Consider the following 13040-nt stretch of genomic DNA (forward strand, 5'->3'; position numbering starts at 1 on the left):
ATAAGTAAACTTTTGAGGTAATTTAAAATTGTAATGGCCATTCTGGGGAGTCTCTGTTTCGGGTGAGTCCACCTTGAGGTCACCCTTAAAAGAGTGGATTCAAAATCTCTCAGAATGGGATGCAGTCTTTGATTAACACACAGAAACTTCTAAAACACAAACTTATTTAACATGATATAGAATACACTTTGGTACATGAAAGCCTGTTTAAGTTTGCTGGTTTGAGGCATGTCCTCAAAGTTACCAGTGTTGGATATGATGCAGACACACAGCCTGGGTTTACCGGTCCAACGAGCTCACGTCATCTCTGTGACAAAATTTATCAGCAAGAGTAATGACTCAGTATAACAGCTAATTTTGTTTGCTGTCTCAGGAGGTTTTTGTAGACGATCTAAATATGATTGCTAAAGACCGGTAAACTAAACAAATGTAAAATGATAAAAGTTTTTGGAAAAACTTTATAACAATAATTACAGATTATGGTGTATGTACTTAAAACAGCTTAAAATGATGGTTAACTACTTTAATGTCACACGAAGTTTTTAAGAGTAATTTAACCATAATTGTTAAAACTGGGTAAGAGTTTTTGTTTTTTTTTTTTTAAAGATTGGCATCTGGGCTAACAACTGTTGCCAATCTTTTTAATTTTTTTTTTCTGCTTTATCTCCCCCAACCCCGCCGTGTACATAGTTGTATATCTTAGTTGCAGGTCCTTCTAGTTGTGGGATGTGGGATGCCGCCTCAACGTGGCCTGACGAGCGGTGCCATGTCCGCGCCCAGGATCCGAACCCTGGGCCAGCGCAGCAGAGCGCGCAAACTTAACCACTCAGCCACAGAGCTGGCCCCTGGGTAAGAGTTTTTAAGTACAATAATTATGTTTCATAGTCTGCATACTTAAAAAACAGTTTCCAAAATCTTTTTGGAAACAAACTTTATAGCTTTATTAAGTTAAATAATAACAGTTGATTGGGTATCTAGGTCATTTCCACATAAGATAAAATATTAAAGGTTAACTACTAAGCATAGATTTGTCTGCCTTTGGTTTCTTATCTCAAAGAAACTGAAAAGTGCTTACGTTTATTGATAAACGTGTTTTATGTAGGCTGAGGAATTTTCTATGAGAAAACAGATATTTCTAAAAGGTCTGTATACAAGGAAAGTAAAATATATGTTTTCAGTAAAAAAGGTATAAAGAGTGGAAATATTTTTGTTTCTTGAGTTAAGAAAGATAAATTTGTCCTAAAGTACCACGACAAATTCTGAATGTAAAAAATAAGTAGCAAAAGCTTTGTGAAAGTAAAACCCTACAGAGTTTTATGTATAGTCAAGTTGGCTGAGACTGAAATAAATTTATTAAGTCCTTAAGTTTCAATATCAAAAGTAAGCTGGTGCAAAATCAAAATTTGGTTTTCTTGCCCAGAAGGATAATATTTTTAAACTTTTGGTGTGTTCTTAAGAAAGAGGTTATAAAAGATTTTTCTTCACCTTTTAATGTTTTTGACAAGCTCCCCCCAACAAATATTCAAGTCCTGAATAAAGGCTTTCTTTTGACCTGGAAGAGGAGGGAGAGTTTCTCTGGGGATTTTCAGAGGCCCCTGGGACTTCTCAGAGAAATTTCCTCTCTTCCTACAAAAAAAGAAAGCTAAGCTAACTAGGCTTATTCAGTATATTAGATTACATGGAAAGCATTGTCAAATAAGTAATAATAAACTTTCTTAAATGGTATTATGTGGATGAGTGTTATTAAGTATATCTAAAATTCTGATCTGTTCTTATTGTCAGCCAAGATTCTGGTTATTATCTCAAAGTGTTATATGTCACAAGAATGGTCAAGTGTCCTTGTCAATTACTATTTTTGAATGTCTTATTTACAGACAGTTGTTTTACTCTGATGTTTCTGTAAACATGTCTCATCTTCAGAGAAATTCATGGAAAGGACTCTGATGCTCTAGAACACAGGTTTCTGATAAACTTTCAGGTTATAAAGCTGAGCTGGGTAGGAAATTACAGAACTCTAACAGACAAACTGATGACTTCATGAAACTGCTGACAGAAGATTAAGATCGAGAACCAACTACCCGGGACTAAATGAACTGATGAGGATGATTTATAATTTTTACAACTTTTGCTTGAAATACGGTTGATTTTTTAAAGGGTTTTTTTTTTTTTTTTTCAGATTTAGAAAACTTTTTTTTCTATTCTCTTGAGGAACTATGATTTATAGCAATTTGTAAAAAAATTGAAACACTTGTCTTTTTCTCCCTGGATGATCCCTTCAAAATGTAAAAACTCCTGATCAGTAAGGATTCTCATTCTCGTGGCAATATGGTTGTCTGCATAAGTTCAATAAGAATCTGTTCTTCTAACAGGACACAATTGGAAACACTGGTTATATTACCAAGGCTTTGACTGGAATGTTATATTTGAGGAAAACATACAGGCTAGGATATGACCAGACGGCTTTTGAGGAATGAAGGCTGACTTTCCTTTGAAGTTCATCTGAGATTTCCTATAAAGGGTTCCAGAAAAGCAGATTTAAAAGAGCCTATATAATCGATTATTCTTGCTGTACTTACATAAATAATTATGTCAAATTTATTAAAACTAGACTTATTTTGCAAACCAGTTAGCCTTAATTTGACTACGTTTAGTCAAATTGAGGGTGATTTTAGAGGAAAAAAATTATGTTTCAATAAAAAATATAGGACACATTCAGGATACTGGATTCTAGTTCTGTAACTGAGGGTTTGTTTTCTATCTGTTAACTGGACTGGATCCTGACTTCTTCTAGTTTCCTGAAACATCTGGCTACAAACCACAAAACTACCAGTTCCAGGTTTTTTCCATCATTTTCATTTGGGATCACTGAAAACTAACCCAGCCTTTCTTCCCCAGAAGTCTTGCAGATTGAAGCTGGAGGATTTAACATAAACTTGAGAGACCCCTGTCTACTGCTGCATAAGTTGCTCAGAGAGCTACCTGAGTGCCTGATGACACCATCAGAGACATTTCAAACGGCAAAAGATGCTTCAACCCTGACTCCTAGGAAGCTTCTTGACTGGCTGCCCCCTGGACTCAAGACCTAGTTCATAATTTGCTCCAACCATTAACCTTGCCTTTCTGCTTTTGTTTCTCCAGATGAAAAAAAAAAAAAAAAAAGTTGTTTAAGGAAGATTAGCCCTGACCTAACATCTGCTGCCAATCCTCCTCTTCTTGCTGAGGAAGACTGGCCCTGAGCTAACATCTGTGCCCATCTTCCTCCACTTTATATGTGGGACGCCTACCACAGTATGGCTTGCCAAGCAGTGCCATGTCCGTACCCGGGATCCGAACTGGCGACCCCCAGGCCGCTGAAGTGGAACATGCAAACATAACCACTGTGCTACCAGGCCAGCCCCAAGATAAACTTCTTATTAAACATCTGGTTACTTACTTACACAATATGAATCTACCTTTGGGAGCCTACCTGCATCACTACCTTGTTAGAAGACCGGTTCAAGGAGATGGAAGAACCTGCACCCCAATTCAGCAGGAAGTACCTAGATTGGTCACCCCAAATCCCTCAAGAATGAGGCATGAACATAAAATGGGGGGGGATTGATACTGGCCCTCATATCAGTTCCCCTACACTGGACCTAGCATGTATGGGGTTAAAACCAAAGCACTCAGCCCCTGCTTACTCCTCAGCTTCCTGGCTCCAGAAGCCACTATACCCCATGGTGACAAACGGCCACGGACAGGTCACCTGGATTCATTATCTCCTCCTACTCCTCTCTACAAGCAGCCTCCCCAGGCTGGTGGGAAAGCTCCAACCAGCAAGGCCGTATGCTCCCCCTCCCCTACCTAAAACCCCCAATAACAACCCTTCCTTTTAGCTTTTTGTGGCATTTGGGATTTCAGGGGTAACTGCCCTCTCTCCTTGCTCAGCACTGTGCAATAATACAATTCCTACTTTCTTCCACTACACCTAGTGTCAGAGACTGGCTTGCTGCGCAACAAGTGAGCAAACTCCCTGCAGGTTTGATATCAACCACGGGGCCTTTCTGGCCTCCTGATGGGGCCTGCCTCTCAGAACTTCTTCTACTTCCTGTCCAGGGTGCTCTGTGACCACTGGTTCCCAGGCTTTCTGCAAATCCTTTCCCTAAGAAACCGCAAAACATTCTGGGGGAAGAGCCCCACCTGGGGCGCCTTGTCCCTTCCCCAACACCTTAATCCTGTGCCTTGCACACTGCCGTTGTTCAAAGATCTCTCAGCACTGAAAGTATGTCATTGCCAATTCAGGACCGGACACATACATTATAATACAGACATACAGAGAAATTCTATTTTAAAATGTGTACACAAAAGTCCCCATTTATGTTAAAACAAAAAAAGCTGAGAAGAGAAACGTATATGTTCATATAAACGTAGAATATTTCCAGAAAAATACACAAGAAACTGGTTACAGCATTTTTCTCTATGGTAGGGTCTGTAGAACTGGAGGCCAGGTTTGGGAGACACACTTACACCCCTTGTTTGTACTGTCTGAATTTTTTTTAATCATCTGCACGTTCTAGCTATTCAAGAAAAAATATATATATATTTTAAATGTTAGGATGTGTATTGTGTCCTGTGGTCCAGCAATGAATTACATTTCTAGCAATTTATCCTAAGAAACTAATCAGAGAAGCTACAAGGATGTTCAGCACAGCATTATTTAAAATGGTGAAACCACCCTCAAAAACTTATTGTTCAGGGGCCGGCCTGGTGGCACAGCAGCTAAGTTCGCCCACTCTGCTTTGGTGGCCCAGGCTTGCTGGTTCAGATCCCGGACATGGACCTAGCACCGCTCATCAAGCCATGCTGTGGCGGCGTCCCACATACAAAACAGAGAAGACTGGCACAGATGCTAGCTCAGGGACAATCTTCCTCACCAAAACAAACAAAAACAAACCTACAGTGCAACAGCTGGGGCCTGGGATACACAGAGTAGTGCATTTTTAAAAAATAAAGAGCACCCTGTTCGGGCAGCTTTACCCTGGCTTCCCAACCCCCAAGCAGAGCATAAGAACTCTTCCAGAATTGGGGGACCCTTTGTTATCACCTCACCAGGAGTCCCTGCCACATCCTTCTGTCCTTCCGCCTCCAATAATCTAACCAGGCTCAGCCCACGAGGTCTGTGGTCTCTGCAACTGTTCAAACTCCCGTCGCCCACAGAACCAGGAGAGCAAAACCCACACGCAGGAGTCCCATCAAGAGGACTGGCAGACTCTCTCTTCACTGACATCAACCCGCGTTTTGTTTTGAAGGAAGAAAACAGGGGAGTATGTCCCAATTACAAGCCACATGAATGATCTTCACTGTCCTACCCCTCCCCCCGGTTTCAATTGGCCCTGGAAACTCGCCAACATGGCTGCCGAGGGCCTCTGGTGTGACTCTGGGCGCTGAGTTCCAAGGGCCACTGGTGTGACTCTGGGCGCTGCACTCTGGGGGCCTCTGGTGTGACTCTGGGCGCTGTGTTCCCGGGGCCTCTGGTGTGACTCTGGGCGCTGTGTTCCAGGGCCTCTGGTGTGACTCTGGGCGCTGCACTCTGGGGGCCTCTGGTGTGACTCTGGGTGCTGTGTTCCCGGGGCCTCTGGTGTGACTCTGGGTGCTGTGTTCCCGGGGCCTCTGGTGTGACTCTGGGTGCTGTGTTCCCGGGGCCTCTGGTGTGACTCTGGGTGCTGTGTTCCCGGGGCCTCTGGTGTGACTCTGGGCGCTGTGTTCTCAGCACTCCTTCACTCTGGAATCACACCAGAGCCCCAGAGCAACCCTCCCTGCAGATTCCACTCAACAGTTCCGAGTGAGGCCCGGAGCCAGGATTCTTAATGGTTTCTTTCCCCTCCTGAAAGCCCTAGTACATAGTTGTATATTCTAGTTGTAGGTCCTTCTAGTTCTTCTATATGAGCCACCACAGCATGGCTCCTGACAGATGAGTGGTGTGGTTCCACGACCAGGAACTGAACCCAGGCCACGAAAGTGGAGCGCACCCAACTTAATCACTGGGTCATCAGGGCTGGCTCTGGAATCAGGAGTCTTAACAATAGTCCCAGACGACTCAGAAGATCAGGTGAGTCTGGGAGGGAAAAAGCTGACCTAGTCCCCCGGCCCCTTCTCCCCCCAGGGCTGGCGGGCTGAGCCTGGAATCCCAGGCTCCTGAATCCAGATCACATCCAGAAGGCTCTTCTCCAGAAAAGTCTGGACGTCTACCTCTGCCTGTGGGGGCTGCGTTGACGCCGTCTCCCCAGCCCTCTGCTGCCCCAAGGAAGTGGCCCTGAGCAACGAGCTCCTCTCACACTCGCCCTGCTGGGTGCCCCAGTCTTCCCTCCACAGACCTCACCCCGGCTGGCACAACACACCCTGTACCCACGGCCCCTTGTGGAGTGACTTCTGCAGAACCCGCGCCTGGCCGTGGAGAGGGGAGGAACTGTCACAAGCTTCTGGCCCCAGACATTTCAGAAGGCTCCCTTGGGGTGAGGCTGCAAAAGCCCCGGTGGGCCTTCTCTGGACCGTTCTCTTAAGGGAGCCGGGCGCACACAGACCACAATCACAGGTCTGCCCGCCCCATGGATCCCCTAGCACAGCCTTCCCTTCTTTGTGGGTGCGATTCAGTGCTGCCCAGACCCAGACATTCTCTGACAAAGCTCAGGCTCCTGGATGGGCACAAAGCCTGTGTCACCGAGAGGCCCAAGGTGGGGTGATCAACAATGAGCAGTCAGCCCCAGCTGGTTCGCTTCAACTCAGTGGGTCCGTGTGGCCACAACACAAAGCCTGCTGGCTGCCGGGCTGGAACTCCACGGTCCCAGACAAAGCCGGGCCAGCCCTGCGCTGGTCAGTGCTTCTAACGGCGGGGTGGAAAAGCCAGAGGGATTAACGTCTGCTCAGGCCTCCAGGCCTGTCTCCTCCTGCTGTGCAACGCTTGGGTCCCGGCCATTTCCTCGGCCAGGCGATGACAGGAGAGGCAATCTCTGGAGCCCCAGCCTCCTCTTTTAGAGATGGAGGTGGAGTCCCCACAGGGGGAAAGTGACTTGCCTGGGGTCACTGGCAGATCCTGAAGGAGAAGCCATCGGCCGGGCCGTTTATTCATCTGGGGAACAAATACCTGAGTATTTATACATGCCAGGCACTGCAGACAACGGCAAGAAACAAAGGAGAAGGCCTGGTCCCGGCAGCCAGGGAACCAGCACCCCATCCAGAGGCGTTAAGCTCTCGCGGGACTGGGGCGGAGGGCTCCTCTGGACGGGCAGGTCAGGGAAAGCCACTGCGAGAACGTGAGACTGGAGCTCAGCCCCAGTGATGACTATGGAAAGAGGGGAGAGCAGTCCAGGCAGCAGTCACAGCACGCACAGAGGTCTTGAGGCAGGAACAGGCCTGGCCAGTTCGCCAGGATGGCTGCAGTGCAGGGAGGGGCAGGCGGTGAGGCTGGAGGCCAGGAGAAGGGTTTAGGCCCTATTCTGCTGTAACAGGATACTTCTGGCAGGGAAAGAGTGACCAGAAGGCAGGAGTGCCCAGCTCCACAGCTCTGCCACGCTGACCCACCTGGTACATCTGCCTGGTTTACCACAGGGCTTATCGCCCAGCTCAGATCAGCTCATGTCACTCATCTAAGGGTGGCCTCCCAGAGGCCAAAACCCACAAATCCCCCAAGGGGGAGAAACCAGGCCTTCTCCCTCTGACTCCTGCATAAGGAACGAGAGCTGGGCCAGCCTCCTCTAAGAGCTGGGGTGGCAGCGTGAGCCACAGCTGACTGGCCCGCCCCCACGCTGCCTCTGCTTCGCTCTCCCCATCCCACGGCTCCGAGCCATGCTGGGAATAGAGGGAACTGGTTCGGGCCGGCCTGGTGCAGGGCTGTCTATAATTATCGCTCAGCTGTGCTTTCTCCCCCTCCCCAGGCGGAGGAAGCAGCCTCAGGTCTCCCAGGCGCAGCCACCACCTTCCGGCGCCTGCCATATGGAGGGGAGTGAGCGGAGCCAGGAAGGCACAGCCGGCCCGGTGGGACTCAGGCCAGGGGAGGTCTGCAGGGAGAGTCTCAGCCTCCCGCCCTCTTTCCTCCATCCCCTGGGCACCTCCTGGCTCCCAAACACGCCTCCACCCCACCTGCAGGCTCCCAGGGACTTCAGAGGGCAGGACAGATGGAGTCACTCCCACCTGAGGCCCTCAGGCTCCCCAGCCCTCCTGCCCCTCGTCCTCGCCGCCCGTCGGTCCCGGCAGCACCCGGGCGGGCAGAACGCCTGCTCTCAGAGGCTATGCTCCGTCACTCCTCCCTATGCCTGAAGGGGCACAGGGTACCACCCCGCTTCACAGAGGAGGAAGCTGGGGCTCAGACGGGTTGAGGGGTTTGCCCAAGCTCACGCTGCCAGGAAGCAGCAGGGCCAGAAACAGGCCTCAGGCCCTGGGAATCAGCCCTCCCTTGCCTCTCACTCGGTCAGTGACCTGGGAGCCTTCTGACCCTGAGTCCAAGAGTCTTCTGGAAAATGGAGGCTTCCAAGGGTCCCTGCCTGCTCTCGCCTCTCCTGCAGACCGCACAGCCAGTGCTGCTCAGGTTTCCCCGTGCTCTGGGCTGCAGGCCTGCTGAGCGGCCCCTAGCAGGGGAGGATTCACTCAGCCGGCCCCCACAGCCCAGCCCCATGCAGAGCTGCAGGCAGCAGGAACTCCAGAGAACAGGAAGGTCCACGCATAGTGAGCAGCCGGCCATCAGCCTGCTCCTCTGCTGACTGCCCCAGCCGCAGGAGCCACAGCAGGGGGCCTCGGCCTCCCTCCCGCACGCAAGACCTGCAAGTGCTAAGCCACTCTCGGCCTCCTCCACGCCTGATGGTATGGGCTCCTGCAGGGCAGAGCCCACAGGCCCCAGGGACAACAAAAGGACACGGCTTTACAAGCTAACTTCCCAGCTCTGAAACTGTCCCAGGACACTCGTGACATGCCTGTATGGGCAAGGGGTAGAGAGAGAATGGACTTGGGGGCCGAGTGACCTCGGCTGGGATCAGTCTAGGCACTCTGCTGACCGTGTGACCTCGAGCGAGCAATCCCTGAGCCTCGATTCCTCTCCCTGGAAGAGGCAGAGGAGGAAGCTGACCCGGGAGCTCTCTGTGGGATTAGAGGTGACGTGCGTGCAATACCTGGCACGAGTGCAGCCCGGAGCAGGTGCTCAAACGGCTGCTATTACAGGAAGGAGGAGAAACACGCTCCAAGGGCTGCCAGCCACCTGGCGAAGGGAATTCTCGAGTCACGTGGGGCAGTGGAAAAGTCTCAGCCCGTAGGCAGGCAGGTAGGCCTGCATTCAAGCACCTGCTCACGGTCGCCAGCCCGGGGTCCTCATCTGTAACTGGGGAGGAGACGCCCCGCCTGGCGGAGCTTCTGGAAGCTCGAGTGATCTCTCCAGGTAGCGCCCGGGAGAGCCCGGCACACAGCAAAGGAGAGCACTGCTCGCATCAGGCTCAGAGAGAGCCGAGCCTGGAAATGTGTGCCCCCTTCACCATCTCAGCGTGGGCTTCACCTCCCGCACCCCCAGATCAGCTCAGTGTCGCCCCCCCCCCCCCCGCTCCAGTTTCCACAGAGCCCTGGGCCTCCCGCCTCCCCCAGCCCTTACCACATCAGGCTGACAGTTCTTATCTCTGGCCATTGCCCTCCCGCCTGTAAGTGCAAAGGCGGGACCTGTGCCCTCTGCACCCCAGTGGGATCACTTCATCCCAGCCTAGGAGCTGCACGTTTCTCTTTCGTAAAAGATGTTTCAGAGAGACTTGTGCCTCTCAAAACGTCTGCATGAGGAGGCGGCAAACCCCCGTCCCGTGAGACGCGCAGAACCCCTGGACTGCAGTGAAATGATGCCCGGGCTACCCAGAAACCTTGCGTGCCCTCAGGAGAGACTCCACCCCGACACTGGGCAAGATGTGCCAGGTTCCAGCTGTGTACGTGGGAGCTGGCAGGGCACTGGGAATGGCCGCAAGGCCCGCTGGAGGGGCACTGGGGGTCTCGCGGCTCTGCGGCTGGAAGGCGGTCTGGAAGCTGTCACTGCCACTGCAGGCTCAGCTCCGGGCCCAGGCGGGTCAGTACAGGGACCCTCCCTGACCTTGGCAGCACTCCTTCCCTCAGGAAAGAAAGCCGGGTTCCAGGCTCCTGGGGGCCACTGGGGCTAGAGGTGGTTCAAACAGGAACTCATCTGTCAACATTTGACCTTTAGGATCCTGCTGTAGGCATAAAGGACACGCGGCCATCTTTCTCTATCCAGGCCTCCAGCTCCACTTCCAATAACAATACCTAATAATAATACCTAATAACAATAATAGTAAGCACTTAATAAGCACTTACCAGGGCCAGGCACGGTGCTCCGCCCACTGCACCAGCACAAGCTCATTTACTCCTTAGAATAATCCTAACAAGTAGGGATTACTATGACTGATTTCCCAGATGAAGAAACTTCCTACGCCTGGCGGTATCAGGGTGGAAAGAAGTTCTTACTTTGGATTTGGGGGACAGGGTGAGGGTGAGCCATCAGGGAGGAGGAAAGGCCCAGGGAGCTGCTCAGAATGTGCACAGTCCCAAAGGGGGAGCGCGGGGAAGTGCGGCTGCACCCGGAGCAGAAGGAAGAGAGCGCCTGCCCCCACCTTTCACGCCCTTTCATTGTGCTTCACTCGGGAAATCTCTACCTTTTCCTTCCAGAGCAGAAGTCTGGGCTGCTCCCACCCGCTGCAGCCCCCTCCTCAGGCACTGAGCACTGGCGGGGGGGGGGGGGGGGGGGGGGGGGGTTGAAGGGGAGGAGGGAGCAGGAGCGATGTACAGGAGCGCTGATCCGCTTACTGGCCGGCACCGCATCCCTCGCAGGCTGCTGGCGCACCAAAGCCCCCTAGCGTCTGGCAGCCCAGAAACAGGGAGGAGCAAAGAAGGCCCTAGCCTCCGAGGACACGGGGCTGCCCCGGATCCCAGGGGGGCTATGCTCCTTGGCCCTCTGGACATGAGCAGCGACCCCTCAACTTGGGATACTGTCATCGCTGAGGTCCCTAAAGTGAGAAGGAGAAGCAGGAGGGACAAGCTGAGTGACACGCCTTCTCCAGTCCCCGGAAGCCATGAGGGCCTTGAGAAATGATGGGTTGTGAAATGCTGAACATGTGCAGCTCCGGAGGAAGGAGGTACCAGGAGTGGTTCCTGCCCATGTCCCCTTGATGTCCTGACCCCTCGATGTTCTCCCAGCTCTCAGACAGACAGGCTCCGGCCAGGGGTCTCCCACCTACATCCCTGCCCTCTCCTCTCACCACCATCTGGACTGCTCCCAGAGCTGGAAGGGACCGGGATGAAAACACCTGCTCCTTCTTTCAAAGGTTTGGAGAAAACTGCCATGACGGCGAGGAGGAAAGCAGAATCAGGAGGACGCTCCAACATCCTTCCTAAATGAAGGGCCCAAAAGGGGCCCAAGCCTCAGGGAGAAACTAGTGTGGCTGTGAAACGGCCTTGGCATCACACAGGCCATCTGGACACAGATCTCCCACTTACTGGGGGACTGGACAAACACACCAAGCTCTCTGAGGCCCCGTCCGTCCAGTGCCGCACGGATGCTGTGAGGGTTAAATGTGAGGACGTGGATGAAGTGCCTGGCCCAGGCCTGATCAGAGTCAGGGTGGTGGTGTTAGTGCCATCGAGTGGATTCGGACTCCGAGCGCCCCATGGACAGCAGAGCGGAGCCTGCCCGGTCTTTCTGCGCCATCCTCTCCCCTTCCGGCCTCCATCCAAAAGGCTCCATTCTATTCACAGGGTTTTCATGGCCAATTTTTTCGGAAGTGGGTGGCCAGGTCCCTCTTCCTAGTCAGTCTGAGTCTGGAAGCTCCACTGAAACCTGTCCACCGTGGGGTATCCTACTAGTACATGAAACACTGGGGGCACAGCTTTCAGCATCGCAGCCACCACAGTGTGACAACCAAGAGCTGGGCGGTGAGGTTCCCTGACTGGGAAGAGAACCCGGGCCGAGGCAGTGAGAGCACAGAATCCCAACCATGAGACGAGCAGGGCCGGCTCAGAGTGAGTACTTAATAAACACCCTCTGCTGTTATCACCATCCTGGCCCTCACTGTCCCCCACACCAGCTGCTGCCATCCTTCCTGAAAGGCAAAGGGGAAGCCTCCAGGACCGGCCCTGCTAGGCACCGAATGTCTGTGTTTTCCCAAAATTCACGTGTTGAAATCCCAACCTCCGAGGTGAGGGTACGAGGAGGCGGGCCCTTTGCAAGATGATCAGGTCACAAGGGTGGAGATCCCAGAGCTAAGATAGTTCGACACTTCTACCTGTTCCCTCCACGACACAGGGACAGAGCGAGAGGACAGCTGTCCCTGAAGAGGCGGGCCTCACCAGAAACCCAGTCTACTGGCACCATGGTCCTGGACTTTCCAGCCTCCCAAACGGTGAGAAATACATTTCTGCTGTTTCTAAGCCACCAGTCTGTGGCATTTTGTTATGGCAGCCCCAAAAAGACCAAGACAGACCCCCAGTAAGATCCTCAGTGCTCCCAGCACCTCAAGTCCAAGCCCATCTCCCTAGGCGCTGTGAGACGGCGCCTCGCTCTTGTCCAGCTTCACCCCCTCTTCTGCCCATTCTAAGTTTACACGCTAACACGGAACTTCCTGTCTCAAATGTCACCCACTGAGCTTCACGCATCTGGGCCTTGCTCAAGCTGTCCCCTTCGCCTGGAGCAGTGCTCCCCCACCAGAGGGCACCCCCAGAACTCCTGTTCATCTTCCCAGATGGAGGCCTCTCCCCTGGGAGCCATCGCTGGTCCATCTGGATCTTGGTTCCCCGTCATTCCGGGCTACAGAATTGTTCACACAATTCCTGCTGCCTGGAATGCTCCCCGAGGCCCTCACTCCCTAGGACCAGGACTGGCTCGTCTTGGGGTTCCCGGGGCCCAGCTCACTCCTCACGAAGGGCCTTCCTCCAGTCCTGCAGCTTCCTCCCAACTCAGGAACCTCCCCCGAATGGCATAATCTAGCCCTTAGTTGCCCTTAACGATTTTGCTTTACTAGTGTTTGGCAAGTGTT

General features: G+C 52.1%; 1 protein-coding gene across 1 annotated transcript in view; it reads right to left on the minus strand.

Annotated features, from left to right (window-relative positions):
• The window catches only part of NAPA (NSF attachment protein alpha), a 30500-nt gene that overhangs the window by 15245 nt on the left and 2215 nt on the right, over nucleotides 1-13040 (minus strand). The window lies entirely within an intron of this gene.

Source organism: Equus caballus, chromosome 10 (assembly GCF_041296265.1).
Source record: "Equus caballus isolate H_3958 breed thoroughbred chromosome 10, TB-T2T, whole genome shotgun sequence".
NCBI lineage: Eukaryota > Metazoa > Chordata > Mammalia > Perissodactyla > Equidae > Equus > Equus caballus.